We start from the raw sequence: 23,952 nt of genomic DNA, 5'->3' as shown, positions 1-23,952 counted from the left end.
TACAATTAAAAGATCATCTCATAATAAAAATGAGGAGAAAAATACTCCTAACTTTTATCTGTTTCAAGAAGTTTCAGTGACCCAGGTTCTGCAATGTGGGTATATAGCTAATATGGTATTCACTTCATAATGATTTCTAACAGGGTTTTCTAGTTAACATATTGGTAGTTTTTATTAGCTTTATAATTTGTGTTAAGGACCAGAATCTCTTGGCATGTTATCACTTAAGTGATTTCAATAAATGTTTGAAAATCAAATTTTACATTCGTAAATTTAAATGTTAATGAAAGAGGATAAGCTGTTAACACTTTTGAGATGCTATTTAGTGAGGTGAGTTGCTGTTTCCGTGTGTGTGTGGGGGGGTTCCCATTAAAATAATGTCTTAATTCTGGGAGAAGAAAGATAAAGAGAAGCAAATAAAGTTAAATAAAAGCTCTCCTTGGCTTTTCCAATAATTTGAAAGTGATATTACAATGAACAAATGATAAACACTATCTTTTCCTACTGCTAGGGATGTTTAAAATATATTTAAATATTCACAGGAACAGAATAAATCTTGCTATTGCCGTGTCGAAAATGTTTGGGAATTGTAGGTAAAAACACTCTATTATAGAATTAACAATGCTATTTTAAAACTTCTTTTTACTTTTCTTATGTCTGTAGAATAATTTGGTCCCAGACAGCAGTGACTACATCTTACTCACTTTGTAATTCCTTCAAGGCAAGGCACATAGGCACATAAAAGATAGTCAACAAATGCTGGCTCTATCATCATAGTGCTCATGACAACTTTCACTTATACAAAGTTTTACTCTAAACAGAATGTGTCCTAATTGGATTCATGTGTAAAAAGTTTACCAAAATATCTCCATTTGGAATTTTACTAATGAACAAATTCTCCTGTCAGTCTTAGGATTTATTGATAGGTTAAAAGGCAGAATAATTTTAGCCTGTACTGACAGTGTTTTATACTGCTATCTAGTGACCTTTTCCAGAGACACCAGTAGTATAAAGCTTGGAAAGAGAATATATATTTTAAAAATCTATAGTACAGAATGGAGAAGAAACAACCCAAATTCATTTTGACAGCTGTAAAATCATGAAGGCCAAATTTATTGCATTTGAAACAAGGTGTATTTTTCAAATAAATTATAAAACTTATAAAATTGAACAGATATGCATTTAAAAGCTTGATTTTAGCCAGGTGTGGTGGCTTATGCCTGTAATCCAAACATTTTGGGAGGCTTAGGCGAGTGGATCGATTGAGGCCAGGAGTTCAAGACCAGCTTGGCCAATATGGTGAAACCTCGTCTCTACTAAAAACAAAAAAATAGCCAGGCATGGTGATGTATGCCTGTAATCCCAGCTACTTGGGAGGCTAAGGCAGAAGAATTGCTTGAGCCTGGGAGAGGGTGGTTGCAATGAGCTGAAATCAGGCCACTATACTCCAGCCTGGGCCACGAAACAAGACCCTGTCTCAAAAAGCAAAACAAAACAAAACAACTGCTAGATCTTCATGTGTAATCCACACTTTGGAGATAATTGATGCTGCGGCTGAGCTTGGTTAAAAAAAATCTTTTGAGTAAAGTTAAGATTTTCGTTGTATTATTTATGTGAAATAGAGATCAATGTATATAATTTAATATAATATAATTATTTCAAACAGAAAAGTTAAAATGTTTTAAGGTTTTCTTTTTCTTTTTCTGTGTCAATAGTGCTTTTATTTTGCATTTGTAAAACATCACTAATGTTGGACCAGAATCCCTAATGAGAAGACTAAACACTTAATGCTATGAAGTTTGGTATCTACCTCCACTTAGCTTCATTTTTTTTTTTTTTTACTATGTCTAAGGAGCCAGTAGTTCATTAAGATAGCATGACTCATGTATTCTTTTCACTTTTTCCTTTACCATCATTTTTCTCTTAGCAATAGAGAATATAATTTTAACTGAATTTTGAATAAATATAGAAATGAATCTAATGCTTTACCATTTTTGTTTTATTTGGAAACTGTTAAGAGTTCAAAGTCTAATAATACATTCTAAATAATGTTTATATATGTGTCGTAAAAGCCTTTAAGGGTGTTTCTCACATCATAATTCCACTTTATCTGGGAAATGTCACACTCTATACATAACTTTAAAGGAAGCAATTTTGGGCCAAATATTGAATTTAAACAAGCCTTGTTTATCTATTCAATATTATTTTTTTCTGTGAAAAACACTGGTGTTATGTAAAAAGACAATTTTATCTTTCTCATCTCATTTATCCGATGCAGTCTAGAGTCATTCCTGTTTCACTTAACTCACTTGTGGGAGTAGATACAGCACTAAGACCACAATATAATTGTACATCTTGCTGCTGTAAGAGGCTTTTATTTTTAAGAATAAATTACTTTCCACTTCAGGTTAGAAGTAGATATTTTTCAGTGCCATGTTTGTCCTAGATCCAGCTGTGCTTCCTAGGTATCTGGTTTACATTATCTTTGATAAGCAGAGCAGTGTCCTAGAGTCAAATAAGGACATGCGTTGCATTTGGCTGATGTTAGGACTCAACACCTATGCTTATTATTGGCTGCAGCTTTATACATCCTGGGGTCCATATAATTTGTCATTGCTCAAATACAAGCTCACATACACACACAAAAATTTTAAACACAGACACAGAAAACCACCATTCCAAAATAATTATTTTAACCAAATACAACTGTAATTCCACAGTTTTGAAATGTGTCACTTTCCCCAAAGGAAATTCTGGGAACATTGCCCAAATCAGACTTTTATCTACTGAAATGAAACTTGAAATTTAGAAAAAATGAATTCATTTCTACACATATATGCCATTATATAACAAATAAAGGACATCACATCATCCTTACAGTGTCTGGATTGGTTGACTTACTATGCAATCTTAAGAAAAGGACATTTTCTTCAAATTAAGAGTTTTCCCTCAAAGGCGCAGTTAGGAAATATTCCAAGGCTAAGGGAGAAACTGTCATTAGATCAGAAAAAGAAGTATTCACAATCACTGTTTTTTAACTTTGCCAAAACTTTTTTGGCAAAAGTTTTTTCAAAACTTTTATCCAAGTTTTGAAAGCAGCACTATAAAACGAATAACATAGATAATTTAATTCTTTCACTTATAAGGAACATAAGTGATATATTCAAATATATGCATATTTATTTCTGTATATGCATATTTATTTATGTATCTGTCTTTATCCTCATTAATCTTTATGCCAGGTCAATATACTCTCAAACGCTTTGTAATAATCCCAAAAAACTTAATTGAATAATTTTAATACTTTTAAGTACAAGTATCATTGGTGACATGTAATTTGAGACCTCACAGGTAGAAACTATTTGTAGAAAATATTGTAGAAACTATTTGTTTTCTACAAAAACAAATCCTTTGGAAGCTTAATATTTGTGGATGAATTCTAGGCTCATAAAGGACAAAATTTAATGTGTATAAAGGTCCTACTGAAGATAGGTTATATTCTTATGAATTATGTGGTTTAAAACATAATTATCATAATTTATACATATATCATCAATAATAAATTAAACATTTAAAAATGCCACTTTGATCATATTGTAACTCTACTCAGAAAAATTACTAACCCCCAAAAATCTACAGGAAAAAAATTATTTCCTAGTATGAAATGAATGTATTTTACCATATCCCTCATTCCATCTCTACTAGTTTATTTGATAATGTTCCTATGTAAATTATCAGAAATTGTCATATTTGTTTATTTATTATCTTCTAAACATTCTGTCTCTTTAGTTCGCCTGTCATCCCTGGTAGACTACGTGTAGAGACTTGTAAAAATTCAGGGCCACGGAAAGTTCTGTTTTGTTGATGTCACTGACCTCCTTCAATATGGAGGCAAGATTGACAACTTTGTCCTTGAAGTCACACAGAAGACTGAGCCCTGCTACTCCCAGGGAAGCTCATGAACACTATCACTGAATGTAGGTAATGTTAACATTCTTGAGAAGGAGGTGGGTCTACTTTCTGGTGTCCTTGAGTTCCCCTTTCAACAAAGTCTCTCTTCTCTGAAATTTAAACCCACTGGACCTTTGGAAATAGGTGTATTTAGGACCTCTAAATACATCAGAATCCAAGTTTCTTATCATTAGTAAGTTTTTTTTTTTTTTAACAAAATCATACTAATTTAATGATTTTTTTGTTATTCTGGCAAACCCAGAGACTCAAAATGAGGTAAATACAGAGGAGGGTGAAGCTTCTTTGAGCACTTAGAACTATAGTCATTTGGCACTTCTCTCTGCTCCTTCCATAACAGACAGTTGTAAATATCATCACACCCTGAATCACATGAAAAGAAGAATCATAAGTTGCAAACTAAAAATAAGAGAAAGGGACTTGAAAACTGCATAGTTATGTAATTCACCTTTGTATAGCTTCTCAAGTAAGTTTTAGATTTTTTCAGTTGTGGGTGGCTCTGTTCAGTCTCCCAAGGCTAATTGATCTCAGTCCAGAATGTTTGTGGTTTCCCAAAAGTCAATTTTCTTATCTTCTTATCTTTGCCACAGTTCTCATCTATGCACATTGAGAAAAGCCTACTATGCCTGGTGTTTTTATTCCAATAGTCCTTCCAGGAATAATTCCCTTCTTATATACATAATGTCTTCATCTCCATTAGAATCTCTGTTATTTTTAAAAGGCATGAGAGTTTACAAATCTTTATCACTTATCGGAAAGTACAACTATATTTGAATATGTTAGACAAAACTGGATCTATTTTTTGCTGTTCAAGATGAAGAATGTATCAAAATAATATTTCTCAACATTCTGATCTGTGTTTGCATCTAACCTGGCTGAATCCATTTTTGTACTCAGCTCTGTTCACTAAATTCTCTCTTATTTCTTTTCTTCCTCCTGATTTACCTATTCCCTTTTTCTTCTCTACTCTTTACTTTATCCCCTTCACTGGACATAGATTAAACCTGATAGTCACTCATTTTTCATTTTCTCCTGTCACACTTTAATTATCACAAATTAGCCATTAGAAACATGGTTAATTTGACATTAAAAATTATCATGCTCTTCCTACAACCAAAGTTGTATAGACAATATAAAGATTTTTAAAATTTATGCATTTTAAACTAATTTTACATTAGCAACATAAATGATGCTAATGTAATATAAAGTATATGATTTACCATTGAGTAAATTGCAAACTAGCTAGAAATAGAATAAAACAAACACACAAATTAGGCAAACTGCAATATAAAGCAGAATAAGGACTAGATATTTTTAAGAAATTGCCCCTGGCTAGGTCCTTATTGATAATGAGAATTTTTAGATCTCTCTACTTGCTGAAATTCCTAATGTTTGTCTTTACTTACATAGAATTGATAAAATTAAGCAGTTGTATGACATGTGGTTGTGAGACGTGGGATTTACAACTAAAGTGTAAATGTAAGGCTTAAGCAACCACAAAGAAAGACTTTGGTTCTGCTTTTCTCATCTCCCCCTTGCCTATATCAGCTCCACTTTTCGATCTGAGGCCAAACAGAACTCCTCAAGGTCCAGGCTTTTGGTCATGTGAGTCCAACAGATAGAGAAACAGTGAGTAGGAAGAGGACTAGTTCTTCTGAGACTGATTTGAGATATCTACTTTATGGGCTCACAAGTTGATGTAAGTGTGAACAGTTCTTTCTTGGAGAGTCAGACAGAGGCTTCTGTTATCCTTCTATATAGAATCCTCCCGTCAGCTTGCATGGACACTTTGAGTGATCATTTCTTGATGTTAAGGGATGCAGCATAGATAAATTTAAAATTTTCCATGTTTCTACCTCCAAGTTTTTCTACAGAAACTATCTGTTACACATTTATTCACTATTAGACATCAGAATTCTGTTGTATCTGGACAGAATAGAACTTCTGAACCCAGTGCTCAGACAAGACATTGTAAGATAGTTAATAGCTCACTTTTATTATTACTAACCAGTTTATGCTTGCAACTAAAAGACTATGGATTTCAGTTTTTATGAAAGTTTTATACAAAAGAAATATTTATTTTAAAACAATAGTGAGGTATATCTTTAAAAATGAACTTTTGGGAAAGGTCTTAGTACTTAACAGGTGAAGTGATGCAAAGTGTTAAACCTGAAGTCAGCAGATATAATCTTAGTTCTGCATAGTGGTTTATCTTCACCTGAATATCATATGAGTGACATAATAGGAAAGTGATTTTAAATTATAGAGTGCCGTAAAATGTGAACATAGAAATGATTGTTGGTCATTAATAGTAATGTGTTTTTGTTCAGACAAGGATATTTAAAGCAAAATATAGTCATAAGATGTAGGAAAATTTCACTGTGGAGCTGGATCCTGAGGTAGGCTACAAAAAAAATAAAATTTGGATAAGCCACAGAGAACAGAAAGATATTAAAGATCCAGGAAACAGAATAATCACAGCCTCTTAGGCTGAACTGAGCAGATTGCCTTTGGGGGACAGTGAGATGAATGGATAGCTAGCATAAAAAGTGTATTGAGAACATGTGGACTCAGTTAGAGGAGCATCACACACTGGGGTCAGTTGGTGGGAGCTAGGGGAGGGACAGTGGAGGGTCGGGAGGGATAACATGGGGAGAAATGCCAGATATAGTCAAAAGGGGAATAGAGGCAGCAAACCACCTGGTTATGTATGCATCTATGCAACAACCCTGCATGACCTGCACATGTACCCCAGAAACTAAAGTAAAATTTTAAAAAAGTATGTTGAAAGAAGTGAGAAAATATATGCCATACCTCTGATTAAAGACACCTTTGTCTAAAGAGGTTGTAAAGATACATTAGATTGCTATGACCAAAAGTAAAATATGGAACTGATAGAATATACATTAAATTGTTCCCCATGTCACATATCAGTCAAAAATTTTAAAGTTCTTTCTACATGTTAGGAAGGTCACTTTATTTTATTGTCTCATGCAGCACTGTTTAATAACCATAAAATGTAAGGTATATTATTTTCCCAGTTTTACATATAGGCCAAAACTTTAAAAATGTTAGTTAACTTACTAAAGGTCACAAAAATGAGGAGAAATAGTACTGATAATTGAACTCAGGCATTTTTAGCTTGAGTATAGGTTCCTAATCATAAAGCTACACTGCTTCTCTCAGCTGAAAGAGTAAATGATAGTATATAAGAATAACAAATAATTAGCACCATAAAACTCACACTCCTTTAATCGTTCTTAGAATAAAATATTTCTAAGGCATAAGCAAGAATATAGAGTATTTTAATAATTACTCTTACACCCAGGCTTTAGAAAGTTTAATCTTGTATTATATTTGTTTTAGATTATTTCAAACCTAAAGAAAATATTGTAGCTATAGTTAAAGCCTTCTTGAATTTCTTATATAAATTATTATTACTGTTAATTATATAAATGGCATGCTAAACTTACCATATATTTGAGTAGTGTACATGATTTTCCCTATAGTGCTTGTTTATTCACTTTAATTTCTGTGGCATCTTCTATTTTATGGACAGACTAAAATTTTCCTAATTACTTGCCTACGATATTCTAGTACTTCTGTATTGCAAACAATGCTGGCATGCACACAAGGAACACTGATAACAACATTTTTTGCTGTCAGCATGTGCAAGATTTTCACAGACATATTGATCAAGAGGTGGAATCTCTGGATCCTAGAATATAACTATCTTCAGCTTTATTAGATGTTGCCAGATTACTCTCCAATGTGAGAGGCTCTATTTACATTGTTACCAGCAGTGTATGAGGATTTCTATTTCTATTCCTCCATATCTTAGACAACACTTTCTACTTTTAGACTTGTATTTTTAACCCAATATAATGGGTATACTACATTATTCTATTTTCATTTACCCAATGAGTTATGACATAGAGAAACTTTTCATGTATTTGTTGGGAGATAATTCTACACATGTCAAAGAGCCTCATGTTTTGAATATGAGTCAGATCAAGCAAAGCACTGACAGTTCTGCTTGGGATTCTCTTTTAAAAGATGTTTATAAAGTTCGGTCTTAAAAGACAGACACCATCTCCCTGTGGAGCAAAGGGCGGACAAGGTTACTACCCATTATAAAGAATTTTGATTCCCAAAACTCGGTTCCTCCCCTTTAATGCAATCCATTTTATGTTCAAGTGTTATCTGGCAGTCCTTGCCTTGCATAGTGAGTATCTGAGCTCAGGAAACCAGCACAAAAATGTTGACGCTTTGGCGCTTAACCATTTTCCAAACTACCTTTTTGTTCTTTCCATTGTGGTCTAACACAAAGGATACTGAATCCTAGGAAGACAAAGGGAAGCCTTTATTTAATTAAGGTTTTGGTTAATTAAGAGTGAAAAAGTACATTGAAACCAAGCAATGCAGTGTATCAATCAATATAGTAGCCTTATGTGGCCACTCAAAGAGGCTAACAGGAGGTAGATGCTTATCACCAGCTGTTGCTCCCAATGTCCAGGTGTAGCAGACCCATTGCACAGACTGATGGCACTTGTTATGTCATCTGAGATGTTACCAAAAGGGCGAAGACCAATTCATGGTCATATGGCAAAGTCTCCATTATGTGTTTTCAGTACTCCCTGGGGACATCTGAATTCCCTTGCTCTGGTGACCAGTGAGTAGTTGAGTGTTTAGCATGACTGCCTCTACTCTCTAATTTCAAAAACATTTACTGTATAGATGGCATTGTATTGGTTGGTATGTTGCAAGGCTCAGCCTAATCACCCCAGACTGTATAGTATTATCACACCTCTGCCAGTATGATAAAGCCTGAGCAAATTCAGGGATCTTCTTGCCAAGTAGTTTATGGAGACTGTCTAGGTAGATTCAAAATGCTCAATTTATTTAACAGTCAAGAAAAATCTGCAGTCTTTTCAGGTCTTTGAAAGAAGACCCTTCCAAAAGAAGGCCCTGCACTTTATTGAACAATTTAGATGTTTGAAATAGTCTGTTCCTCATTTAGATATTCTACTTGGTATTTTATATCAGCTCACACAGATCAGCAGCCTTTAAGTGGGGCACAAACTACAGGTTGTATTGGAAGCTGTCCTGTGATTTGTTTCATGGTTTCTAGAGTGGGAACTCCCACAACGGCAATGACTCCTTTGAACTGCAAATTACTGTGACTGATGATTTTGCTGATTAAACTCTTGGATAAAAAAGAGGCAGCTCTTGGGGTTTGAAATCTTTATCTCCCTGACATGACCATAGGTTCACCCTTTCTGAAAAGCAACTGTTAGCTTTCTACTAGTCTCTCATTAAAACTGAATGCCTGGTTATGGAGGCAGGTAACTCTCTGGCTTCTTGTTACCATTTTGGGGGTGGATCAAGTTAAACTCATCAATTAAAAATGTGGCAAGGGCCCAGGAAATCTTGCTTGTCAAATGGGAATGACATAATCAATAGCACAGCTAGATGACACTGGAACCATCTTGGCTTTACATGAAAGTGGCAGATATCCCTGTGGAGGAAACTTTATCCCTCACTCAATCATTTGAAGCAAATTCACTCTCTGAATGGAGTCATCCATTGACAGGTCTTTGGTAATGCCTGAACCTGACTCACTGATGGTTCAGCTAAGCTGTAACTCAGTATTTTCCACTGGGTTCCTGTTCAATCTTAGTGGCTGCTAAAAGTGAATGTAGTTGTTCCACTAAGCGGGTAGAATTTAGGATGGTTCTTATAGCTCTGGCCCACATTTCTCTGAGCAGCCTTGTTACATATTTACGGAATCATCAGCTGCCTTCAGTGGACTAGTTATTTGATCTGCCTCTTCTCTTTGTGGTCATGTGTTTGTACTTCTTTCAGTGAGACACCAACTATCCTTTTGTTCCAGGCAATATTTTCATGGATGTTTGTGTAGCAAACGCTTTTGGAAGACAGACATATTGTCTTCCTCTGGAGCAAAGTCCAAGTTTTCTATTTGGAAATATAATAACAATCATGTCTCCCTCCAGAGCCATGAGTTTGACCTTCTTTGCAACACTTACATAAGTTTCAGGTTCCCTAAGCTAGAGATTTCTTTCTTATAACTCACAGCATACGCAGGTATTATTTGGCTGTCTTTAGATGTTCTGTGGGAATTGGTCACTCAAGAAACTGGTACAAGAAAATAAGGATGTGTTGGCTACTGCTATTGCTATGAGCAATGAACTGTCCCTTGTCTGACTCAGGAGTCTCATGTCTTTTGCCAACATTTGTGAAACTCTGGCAGGCTAACTAATTAGCCTGTTAATAGGGTAAAAGTTCACATCCTTGGGATTTCATGACAATTATGTTTATTCATTTTTTTAAAATGTCTTTTTATGTCAATTTTGGTGATTAAAATTTTCTAGAAAATAAAGTTGACTTATAATTTCAATTTTTACATAAAATGTTTCATAGTATTAGTCTCATATTTAATCACTACTGCATGTACAATTATATTATTTTATGTTTTTAATATTAGTTATTTATGACTTTTAAATTAATTAATCTGTCAGAGGTAAGTTGATTTTATTATATTTTTTGACAACACTAGTATTTGATCTTGTGGATTCTTTGTTTTTCTTTTCTATTTTCTTACTATATCCTTCTAGTTTTCTTATTTCCTACTTTCCTTATATATATTTTATAGTGTTTTGAGATGTATATTTATCTCTATCTATAGTGGTTTTTATTTAGTAAAAATTACCTTTGAGGATATAAATTGACCTCTAAAAACTGTGAAATGCATTTTATAAATTTCAATAGACAGTACTTTCATTGAAGAGTTTTGTTTTCTACTGTGATTTTATCTTAACCTGATGATTTACAAAGTAATTTTTAAGCTTCCAAGTACTATATATAGTATCAGTATTTATTTAAGACTTATTGGCAGTTTCTTTATGAATTAATTTCATGGTCATATTTTGAAAACATTCCAAGTGTACTTAGAAAGCATGAATGTATCTTGTATTTTTGGGGTATTGTGTTCGATAATTATCTGTTTGATCACACATGTTAATTTTGTTGCAGAGAGTTACTATAACCTTAGTCATTTTGTATCCTTGAGTTATCTTCTGAATAAATTAAAATAACGCAATATGATTATGGGCTTATAAATTTATCCTGATAATTCCAAAAGTTTTTATTACCTAGGTTTTGAAGATACATTATATGATATGTGTAAGTTTAAACTTCTTCTTGATGGCTTATTTCCGTTATTATTATGTGGTGTCGCTGTTTATCTGTATTCATTTTTTCTGCCTTAAATTCAATTTTCTGGGAAGTTGTTTTGCTGTGGCAGCTTTCTTTTTTTAAATATAGATGTTTTTATTTGTTCATTTTCATTCCTTTATTTTTGGAAGGTCTTTAGTAAGCTAAATTGCATCTCCCATATCATTTGTTAGTCCTTGCCTTTTAATAAATAAATTTAAATGATTTTTATTTTTTGTAATTACTTATATATTGAGATTTAGTTCAATCATCTTGCTTATGTTTTCCATTTACCATGCTTATTCTTTGCTTTTTGCCATTTCTTTCCTGCTAAATGTTTGATTGATATCATTATCTTCATTTCTTTCCCCTATGGTGATATGAAAAAAAATGTGGCACTTCAAGGCATTTAGTGATTGTCTTTAAAGTTTTAATATATATAGTTACACATTTTTTTCCAACCAATTTTAAAGTTTTATAGTATTTTTAGCCTCCTTCAGCCTCAGTCAGATCCTTAAACACTTTACAAAATAAATATCCTACCACTTACAAAATAAAAATAAGATGTTTATTTCATAAGTTTTTTTAAGACACAAAAAGATGAACTGTCTGAACAATCAATAACTTTGTTTACTAAATTCTATCATCTGGGTTCATTTTTCTTTTTAGTGAAGTTCATTCTTTAAAACTTCTTTTACTTGGGGGCCTGTGTATGGTGAGCAGTTTGGTCTTTGATATCTAAATATGTCTTTAATTTTCACATTGCACTTATTCTAAAATTGACCACATAATTGTAAGTAAAGAACTCCTCAGCAAATGCAAAAGAACAGAAATTATAACAAACAGACTCTCAGACCACAGTGCAATCAAATTAGAACTCAGGATTAAGAAACTAACTCAAAAACCACACAACGACATGGAAACTAAACAACCTGCTCCTGAATGACTACTGAATATATAATGAAAGGCAGGCAGAAATAAATATGTTCTTTGAAACCAATGAGAAGAAAGACACAACCTACCAGAATCTCTGGGACACACTTAAAGCAGTGTTTAAGGGGAAATTTATAGTAATAAGTGCCCACCAGAGAAGTGAGGAAAGATAAATTCGACACCCTAACATCACGATTAAAAGAACTAGAGGAGCAAGATCAAATAAGTTCTTAAGCTAGCAGAAGGAAATAAATAACTAACATCAAAGCAGAACTGAAGGAGATAGAAACAGAAAAAACCCTTCAAAAAATCAATAAATTCAGGAGGTGGTTTTTTGAAAAGATCAACAAAATAGACCACTAGCCAGACTAATAAAAAAGAAAAGAGAGAAGATTCAAATAGATAGAATAAAAATGATAAAAGGGATATCATCAACAATCCCATAGAAATACAAACTACCATCAGAGATTACCACCAACACCTCTAGGCAAATAAACCAGTTAATCTAGAAGAAATGAATAAATTCCTGGACACTTATACCCTCCCAAGACTAAATGGGGAAGAAGTTGAATTCCTGAGTAGACCAATAACGAGGTCTGAAGTTGAGGCAGCAATTAATAGCCTACTAACCAAAAAAAGTCCAGGACCAGATGGGTTCACAACCGAATGATACCAGAGGTACAAAGAGGAGCTGGTACCATTCCTTCTGAAACTATTCTAAACAATACAAAAAGAGAGAATTCTCCCTTACTCATCCTTATACCAAAACCTGGCAGAGACACAACTAAAGAAGAAAATTTCAGGCCAATATCCATGATGAACATTGATGCAAAAATCTTCAATAAAATACTGACAAACCAAATCCAACAGCACAAGAAAAAGCTTATCCCTCACGATCAAGTCGGCTTCATCCAAGGGATGCAAGGCTGGTTCAACATTCGCAAATCTATAAATGTAATCCATCACATAAACAGAACCAAAGACAAAAACCACATGATTATCTCAATAGATGCAGAGAAGACTATCAACAAAATTCAACAGCCTTTATGCTAAAAATTCTCAATAAACTAGGTATCAATGGATCGTATCTCAAAATAATAAGAGCTATTTATGACAGACCCACAGCCAATATCATACTGAATGGACAAAAACTGGAAGCATTCATTTTGAAAACCTGCACAAGACAAGGATGCTCTCTCTCACCATTCCTATTCCACATAGTATGGGAAGTTCTGGCCAGGGCCATCAGGTAAAGAAAGAAATAAAGGATATTTGCATACAAAGTGGGGACATGAAATTGTCCCTGTTTGCAGATGACATGATTGTATATTTAGAAAACTCCATCATCTCAGCCCAAAATCTTCTTAACCTGATAAGAAACTTCAGCAAAGTCTCAGGATACAAAATCAACGTGCAAAAATCACAAACATTCCTATACACCAAAATAGATAAATAGCCAAATCATGAGTGAACTCCCATTCACAATTGCTACAAAGAGAATAAAATACCTAGGAATACAACTAACGAGGGATGTGAAGGACCTCTTCAAGAAGAAACAAACCACTGCTCAAGAAAATAAAAGAGGACACAAACAGATGGAAAAACATTCTATGCTCATGGTTAGGAAGAATCAATATTGTGAAAATGGCCATACCAAAGTATTTTATAGATTCAATACTATCCCCATCAAGCTACCAATGACTTTCTTCAGAGAATCGGAAAAAAAATAACACCTTAAACTGCATATGGAATAAAAAAAAAGCCTGCATAGCCAAAACAATCCTAAGCAAACAAACAAACAAACAAACAAAAACCAAGGTTGGAGACATCACACTACCTGACTTCAAACTATATTACAAAGCCACTGTAATCAAAACAGCATGGTACTGGAACCGAAAGAGAGATATAGACTGGTGGAACAGAACAGAGGCCTCAGAAGGAATGCCACACAACTACAACTATATGATCTTTGACAAACCTGACAAAACAAGCAATGGGGAAAGGATTCCCTATTTAATAAATGGTGTTGGGAAAACTGACTAGCCATCCACAGAAAGCTGAAACTGAACCCTTTCCTTACACCTTATACAAAAATCAACTCTAGTTGGATTAAATATTTAAACATGAGGTCTAACACCATAACAACTCTAGAAGAAAATCAAAGCAATCCCTTTCAGGACATAGGCATGGGCAAGGACTTCATGACTAAAACACCAAAAGTAATGGCAACAAAGCCCAAAATAGACAACTAGGATCTAATTAAGCTTAACAGCTTCTGCACAGCAAAAGAAACTATCAATAGAGTAAATGGGCAACAAACAGAATGGGAAAAAGTTTTTGAAATCTACCCATCTGACAAAGGGCTAATATCCAGAATCAACGGAGAACTCAAACAAATTTACAAAACAACTCCATCAACAAGCGGGCAAAGGATATGAACCAGATACTTTACAAAAGAAGACATATATGAGGCCAACAAACATATGAAAAAAAGCTCATCATTGCTGGTCTTTAGATAAATGCAAATCAAAACCAAAATGAGATACTACCTCATGCCAGTTAGAATGGCGGTCATTAAAATATCTGGAGACAACAGATGCTGCAGAGGATATGAAGAAATAGGAACACTTTTACACTGTTGGTGGGAGTGTAAATTAATTCATCCATTGTGGAAGACAGTGGGGCGAGTCCTCAAGGATCTGGAAGTAGAAATACCATTTGACCCAGCTATCCCATTACTAGGTATATACCTAAAGGATTATAAATCATTCTATTATAAAGACACATGCACATGTATTTTTATTGTGGCACTGTTTACAATAGTAAAAATCAACCCAAATGCCCATCAAAATAGACTGGACAAAGAAAATGTGGTACATATATACCACGGAATACTATGCAGCCATAAAAAAAGATGAGTTCATGTCCTTTGTAGGGACATGGATGAATCTGGAAACCATCATTCTCAGCAAACTGACACAAGAACAGAAAACCAAACGCCACATGTTCTGACTCATAAGTGGGTGTTGTACAATGAGAACACATGGCCAAAGGGAAGGGAACATCACACACTGGGGCTTGGGGGTTGGGAGGCGAGGGGGGGAATAGAAGGGTGGGGGTATTGGGGAGGGATAACATTAGGAGACATACGTAATGTAGATGATGGGGTGATGGATGCAGCAAACCACCACCACCACCATGGCACGTGTATACTTATGTAATAAACCTGCACAATCTGCACATGTACCCCCGAACTTAAAGTATATTTAAAAAGATGAACAAAAAATATTATCTCTCACTCTCAAGAGTTTAGCATTGTATAAAATGTGTGGTTGATTTTGCTTTTCCTTAGTATTTTGAATAATTTTCCATTGCAGTATTAGTTAGGGTGAAGGTTAAGCCGGTGTTACAAAGAGAACTGTCAAACACATGATTTTAAAGACCAAAAGAGCTCACGAGGAGTCACCGGTTTAGCCAGTATTTGGAAGCAGGTTTTTGGCCCTATTTCCCTTTCTTTAATTATGGGGGTTTTATTAATGCCTCTGGCTTTACTCATGTTGATCTTTACCAATTATAGGAATAGAACTTTTGGAAAACCCTGCTTGATACTGAATTCTAAATCTCTGCAGCTTACATGTTCTGTCTCACTGTGTTTCTACTCTGTGCTTTTACCGCAAAGATGCTTGTCTTTTAATTGATCTCAGTTATGTCTTTTAATTTTCTCCTTTTCTTGTTTACCCATCGTTGCTATGTGATTATAGAAGAGGGAACTATCAAAGCAAAAACTTACTATATTATCTTTATCAGCAGCTACCCAACTTATACTTTTCATACAACAGGGTTGTGCTTAAAATAACTATAGTCCATTTTGAAGACAAAAGGGAAGAAATTCAAAAGGGGAGTCTGGGAAGTTTTGTGACTATTAAATGAAATTAAACTCCATAAACATCTCTAGCACAGCACCTAAAATAGAGAATATATTTTGTAACTTTCTTATTCTCTTACCCCTCATTTCCTCTCTTCTACCTTTCCTCCAGCAGATTGCAATGGAAGGAGGTAGAGGGAGGGAAGCAGGAGGTATGGCTAATAGGAAACATATTAACCCTGAGATTCTGAGCATCAGAGTCCTTAGTCCGGTGTCTGACATTCTGAGTTATTTACTACCCATGTCTTGGCATGCCAGCTGTGAATCCGGAACAGACTTGGTGGGAGGGATATGCTAGGAAATAATTTTGTAAACGAGGTTTCCACGGCTGTATGAAGCCTATTGAGAAATAAATTCATTAGGAGGATAACAGAGGTAATGACTTGGAGAAATAAATACATGCACAGATCAAATCATAAATCAATAGCTTAAATATAGACTGAGATGCTGCAGCAATGACAAGTAAAGTTTATGTTGAGGAATTTACATAGGATTTTAATTCCTAGACTCAGTTTCTTATCTAGACTGCAGTGAAATTCCCACATTCTTCTGCTTCCTTGCTATATTCCCTAAGAAATGAGCCTACTTTAAAAAATCCTCTTAATTTATACTATCATCTACTTTTCACCTTGGGAAGATCTCTTTCTATAAGCTTGACTATAGAATAGTATCTAGGCTGCAAAACAAACATTTCTTATTGTAATCAAAACAAAGGTCATGTGTTTTGATTTCTAAGGGACTTTGTTACTAATAATTCTAGGGAAACAAATGAAATAAGGAAAATAATAAACATGAGGGAGTCCCTTGGTCATTAGAAAAATGCCGATGAAAACCACATTAAGATACTATCTCACGCCAGTTAGAATGGCAATCATTAAAAAATCTGGAGACAACAGATGCTGGAGAGGATGTGGAGAAATAGGAACACTTTTACACTGTTGGTGGGAATGTAAATTAGTTCAACCATTATGGAAGGCAGTGTGGCGATTCCTCAAGGATATAGAAATAGAAATTCCATTTGACTCAGCCATCCCATTACTGGGTATATACCCAAAGGATTATAAATCATTATATTATAAAGACACATGCACACATATGTTCATTGCAGCACTGTTTACAATACCAAAGACCTGGAAACAACCCAAATGCCCATCAATGATAGACTGGACAAGGAAAATGTGGCACATATACACCATGGAATTCTATGCAGCTATAAAAAACGATGAGTTCATGTCCTTTATAGGGACATGGATGAATCTGGAAACCATCATTCTCAGCAAACTGACACGAGAACAGAAAAACACTCATAGGAGGGGTGTTGAACAATGAGAACACATGGACACAGGGAGGGGAACATCACACACTGGGGTCTGTTGGGGTGTGGGGGACTAGGGGAGGGACAGCAGGGGGCGGGGAGATTGGGGAGGGATATCACTGGGAAAAATGCCTGATGTACGTGATGGGGGGATGGAGACAGCAAACCACCATGGCATGTGTGTACCTATGCAACCATCCTGCAGAATCTTCACATGTACCCCAGAACTTAAAGTACAAAAAAAAATCTTGTAGAATAACTCTTGATATTTAATTTCTCATTCACTTTTGTTTGTAAATCCCAGCACAGTAGTGGAAAGAGCACAGGTTTTTGAGACAGAAAGGCCTGGACTCAACCTGGCTCCTCACTTACTTCTTCTGTCACCTTGCCTAAAGTCTGTAAGCCTCAGTATTTTTATCTATTAAATGGTGATAAAATACTTATTTTGTGAGGTTGTTGTGAGGACTAAAAAAAAATTATATATGCGTTAATAGTTATAAATTTTCCTTTTTATTTCTGATGTTAATCCTTTCCCGCATGCTTGTCAATCTCATTTTATCTTAGCAAAGTTCAGGTGGATTTTTTTTTTCCCCCTAAAATGGTATTCACACTTGAAGAGTGAATCTGGGCCAAATTATAAGTGTTCCCTTTGTTTCTGAGAATCTCTAGACTAGGTTATTTCTATATTTACATGGTCTTTATAAAGATCTGCTATGAAGACCTGTACATTTCTTTGTTGACAAGATATACTAAAGAAATGAGAACGTGTGTGCCAAATGTGTCTCACAGGAGCTGATCCTTGAAAATTGGTATATATTAAGGTGACCTTTTCATGCAATGTCAGTATCACAGGGCAGTATAGGTGTGGCTTCTTAAATGTAGCATGTTTTTAAAAGCCCTTCTTTAAAGAGCTTCATGTAGGAAAAGGAGCCTTTGAAATTATAGGCAGCAAGGCACTTAACTTTTATTCACTGTACTCCAGGGATAATTCATCTCCAGGAGAATTTCTAAAGCGCATAATTCTAAGAATTGATATATTTCTATTGGATGTGACCTTGATAGCTTGATCTCAACCCCACACTATGAGTTTGTGAGGAATTAATGGAAGTAAAGCAATGAAGACTTGAGTTTCTCCATCAAACATTTGTTGCACTTGTAACTAGCCTGAGTCCAGGGGAGCTGAATAGCTGGCTTTCTGTGCTTTGTGCTAGTATGTATAATGTATGTTTCAGCTGCAAAACTACCTCCTTGACTGACCTTGAAACTTAGCAAAAAAGTTTTATAAGCTCATCTCATAATTTCAAAACTGCCTTTCTTAAAAATTACTCAACTGCTTTACTAAGATTTGGCTTAATTTCCTTTATTCACTGAGATCTGAAGAACTGCCAAGTTTAAATTTTATAGCTTTAGAAGTCATTATATATATGAAATAATATGTGTATATAAAAATACATATATTAAATATATAATATCCATATTTATATATAAAATATACACATATGGTATATTAAACATACATATATTTTATATGTATAACTTCTAAAGCTATAAAATTTAGATATGTATATATACATATCATTAAAAATGATATTTTTATTAAAATATCATTTTAATAAAATAAAATATTTATTAAAATATCATTTAATGATATGTATACATATCATTTTTATATATAAAATAATATATATGTGCATGCACACACACACATACATATATATCGCAAGACAGGAAAAAAGTCAGTGTTCTTTCCTGAGCTCGTATTTCATAGGCAATTAAATAGCTTTAAAACTCATTATTTTGGGGGCATGTTCACGGCTGGGCTGTATCTCTCAAATTTCTGCTTCAGTATTGAAAACGCCAGCAAGACTTAATTACTTTGGTTAATGCATGATTGCAGATGTTGCTCTGTTGTCATTCCTTAGTACTTACCCAAGCCTTGGTCCTTTACTAAACAACTCTAGGCTGTTTCCTTTTATTTCTTGAACCAATAAAAAATGACTTCAGCAATGAAGAGCCCTACTTGTTCTAGTTAGTGGGATATGGAAAGGTCAGGTGCCCTCCACATCCTTGGTAAGGTTGCCTAGTTCTTTGTTTAATTTATCAGGTCACAAACCCCTGAATATGATGAAAGCCTGGGTGGCCCACTTCCGTGAGCTCCTCTAGAATTTGGAAATTTCCTGTTTTCACCATGCTCTTGTAAACCAAAAAGTGACTAAGGCAGGTCTCAATCAATTTGAGGTTCATTCAGCCAAGGTTGTAGAAACATTGAGAAAAAAGAAACACAGGTCACAGGAGGATCTGTGAGTTGTGCTTTTTCCAAAGAGGCTTTTGGGAACATTAATATTCAAAGAGGAGAAATAGTAAGCAGGAGGGGAAGACGAAAAAGGAGTGAGGGTAGGTAATAAGGCAACTGGTTACATCCTTGGGAGGCTCTGATTTGTACTCAGTGAATCTACGTTTTACATGTGAAAAGACAAAGTAGAGGAAAAAGTCAATTATACAGTCATCTTGCATGCAGTATATCTACATAAGATAAAGTAAATGTGAAATTATAGTTATCTGTTTGGGAACAAAGGAATGCAGTTTTTGCAAGATTTTGTTCCCAAGCTTAACTTTCTCTTTGGCATAGTAAATTTGGAGTCTTAAGATTCCATTTTCTTTCTCTGACATCTAGATCTATTCAGTTCCTTTTCTCTGAGAACAATTATCCCTTTTCCTTGATTGGCTAAGTTTAATTATCTTTTGATTCTCAGCTTAGGCATTTAAAAATGTTCCAGGATAGCCTAACTCCATACTTCCAAGTAGATGCCCCTACTGTGTACTCTCAATATTTCATGCGTCTGCTGATATCATTATTCCCTACATGTCTCTCTCAACTAGTCTCACCTGTATTGGAGCAGGAACTGTGTCAGTCTTAGTTCTGTTGTTCATCAATATTATGCATGATGCCTGGCACACAGTAAGTTTTCTAAGAAAAGTTTGTTAAATAAATGAGTGGAGGACTTGGGCATTCCCTGGAAAGTGAAATGGCTTCCTTGACCTGCAATGAAAGCTAGTTTCCTTATAATTCTCATTTCTCCTTAGTGTGTGATACCAAATGGGGATCCTCTGGTAGAAAGTTCTTATAGGTAGAATGTGGTTAATTAAGAGCTGATAGATCCATCCTAATTTTTCAGCAGAGTTTATTCTGACAGTCAACTAACTCACTTGTTTCCAGTTGAGATCTGGTGACTTTATAACATTGGTTTGGATAGGAAGGAACAATACCGATGGTCCCCAACTTATCAATGGGTTAGACTTACAATGTTTTGGCTTTGCAGTGGAGTGAAAGCAATATACATGCAATAGGAAACAGACTTTGCACACCCATGCACTCATTCTGCTTTTCATTTTAAGTACAGTATTCAATAAACTACAAGATTCAATACTTCATTATAAAATAAGGTTTGTGTTTGATGATTTTGCCCAACTGCAGGCTAATGTAAGTGTTGTGAGTACATTCAAGGTAGGCTAGCTTAACTCTGATGTTTTGTAGATTGTGTTTTAAAAACATTTTCAACTTAACAATATTTAATACTTAAAATGTGTTTATCAGGATGCCCATTGTAGCTGGAGGAGCATTTATATTAAATTGTGAGGTCAGGGAGAAGCAAAATTATTTCCCTTTAATAAGTCAATATGTAGGAAAAAGGAACTCAAACAGATTCAACTTAATAGCATTTTGAGAAAATGTTACCTAGAATGTATTTTATAATTTAAAATGTGTTTGGTAACACAGTGTTGGAATTTTAGTAGTCAAATTGCTTTAGAAAAAGAGTCAAAATCGATCATAAGGTGGTCTAACATATTAAAAAGTTACTGATCTAGAGAGTCTCGAATTTTTGTGGTGGATAGTTTTAAATATAATAACATTCAGTGTTTTCATATTGCCATTTTTTTCTAACTAGAGATTATATTGCCTGGCTAAAATTGTTACATGTGATAGCCTATGTGGTTATGTTGCCAAACTTTTTTGAAAATATTGTAGAAATAGAAAATTACACATGCACACAAACACACAGACATACGTGCCTAAGGGCTTGTAAATGAAATTTGTTTTTATTAAATGTTGGTAGAAAAGTGTAACTACATCAAAAGCTATACACCTCAGTTAATTATTGATGAAGAGTCTTGCAAAATTAGAAATCTGTGTAAAAGGTGCTTTAAAAAGACGTGTTTAAGGCACTACATCTTAATATCTAATACTACTAATATCATTTGTATATTTTCTACTAAATATGCTTTGATGCTTTTTTGTCCTCATAGACAAGATACAAGTTTTTATGTTATATTTTTCCTATAATCATTCATGTAAACAAACAGGAGTACTGGCAAATTCTTTAGGTTCTCAGACTATAGTTTTTAATTTATGATAGCTTTAGAAGTAAAATTTGAGAATTGAGCCTCTTTTGATGTACAAAGATCTAGTTTGCCTTTAGCAATTTTACGGGGCTGTGGAGATTGGAAAAAAAAAACTGGATAACTTGCAAATAAAACATACAGCAACTACTTACATAGGTTGTAACAAAGGAAGACAGCAGAGAAAGTTTTAAATCCCCAAAAGACTCATTTAGCATTAAATAAAACACCAATTTCTATTCCTTTCTCAAATTTAAATTAAAGCAAGCATTTAAAATTATTTGTATTATCTGTATTTCATTCCAAAAATAATTGTACATTTGGAAAACTACCCTTAGGTGGCTGTTATATTTCTCTATTTCAGATTGTATGCTTTTATAAGGTGCAGTAATAACATTCACAATTTTTTAAATTTCTACAAATTCAAAATCTTTACTTAGAATAGAATTATAATACTTTATTTGACAGTGGCATGTGCTACTTGTGATGATCTGAGCATTAGAAAAGCACAAAGACACTCACACTACAAACAAGAATGAAAATGTAGGGGGGCAGGGCCAAGATGGCCAACTAGAAGCAGCCACAATCGGAGGCTCCCATTGAAAAGAACCATAAGAGTGTGTGAATCCTGTACCAGCAACCAAGGTATCCAGGTTCTCTCATCAGAACTGATTAGGCAGCTGGTGTGATCTAAGGACAGGAAGGAAAGCAGTGCGGTGCTGCATCCCATCTGAGAGCCACAGCAGGCAGGGGAGCCCCCACCCCCAAGCCAACGGAGGCTGTGAATGAGTGTGCTACCCAGTCAGGGAAACCATGCTTTTTTCATGGAACTGTGCAACCCACGGATCAGAAAATCTCACTCGTGAACTCATGTCACCAGGGCCTAGGGTCCCAATCCTGGAGCTGCACAGATTCTCAACAGCCTCTCAGCTAGAATCTGCTTAAGCCTGCCATGTTCTCAGGGGGAGGGGCAACCAGGCCCACAACTGTGGCTGCTTGCCATCTAAGCCAATTGAGCTCCTTGGGGTGGGGGGAGGCAACAGCCAGCACTGTGACTGATAACTGCCCAATAGGCTAAGCTCCCAGCGCAGGGGAAGGACAGCAGCAATCTCTATAGCTCCAGGTCATGCTTTCTCCCTGCTGGAGCCAGGAAGACAGGTCAACTTGGTCCCAAGAGGTGTCCTCCACAGCTCAACACACCAGCTGAGGCAGACTGTGGCCAGAGCACCTCTTCAGGCCTGACTATGACCCATCCTTCCCCAATGGGTAGGGCCTCCCTGCAGAAACTCCAGCAACTCCAGCCAAGGTCTCAGGGACAGAATCCTGATCTCCCTGGGCCTGAGCCCCCAGGTGGAGGGGTGGCCACAGTCTCTGTGGACCAGCAGACTTAACCTTTCCTCCTGGTAGTTCTGAGGTATCTGGCAACCCTGACGAGGGGGATTCCCCCCAGCAAAGTTCACCCCCTCCACCAAGGGACAGTCAAAGTGCTTCATTAAATGGGTCCTGTTCCCCGTGGTGCCAGCCAACTGGGAGAGACCCCAAACATGTTGTCAGACACCCTGTACTGGAGTGATTCTACTGGCATCAGGTTGGTGCCCCTTAAGGTCAGATATCCCAGAAGAAGGAGCAGGTACCCATCTTTGCTGTTCTCCAGCTTCCTTGAGTGACATCTCCAGGCATAGGAAATACAGAAAACACCACTAAGATACTCCTTGAGAAGATCATCCCCAAGACACACAATCATCAGATGCTCCAAGTTGAAATAAAGAAAAAAATATTAACTGCAGCCAGAGAGAAAGGCAAGGTCACCTACAAACAGAAGCCCATCAGACTAACAGCTGACATCTCAGCAGAAACTGTACAAGCCAGAAGAGATTAGGGGACAATATTAAACATTCTTAAAGAAAAGAATTTTTTTTTCCCATTTATTTATTTTATTGCAATTTAGGTTTTGGGGTACATGTGAAGAACATGCAAAATTGTTGCATAGGTACACACGTGGCAGTGTGATTTGCTGCCTTCCTCCCCATCACCTACATCTGGCATTTCTCCCCTTGCTATCTCTCCCCTACTCCCCACCCCCCACCGTCCCTCCCCTATTTCCCCCCAACTGACCCCAGTGTGTAGTGCTCCCCTCCCTGTGTCCATGTGTTCTCATTGTTCAACACCCGCCTATGAG

Source organism: Sapajus apella, unplaced genomic scaffold (genome assembly GCF_009761245.1).
Source record: "Sapajus apella isolate SASKATOON/1434 unplaced genomic scaffold, GSC_monkey_1.0 scaffold7, whole genome shotgun sequence".
NCBI lineage: Eukaryota > Metazoa > Chordata > Mammalia > Primates > Cebidae > Sapajus > Sapajus apella.
This window is presented reverse-complemented; position numbering follows the sequence as displayed.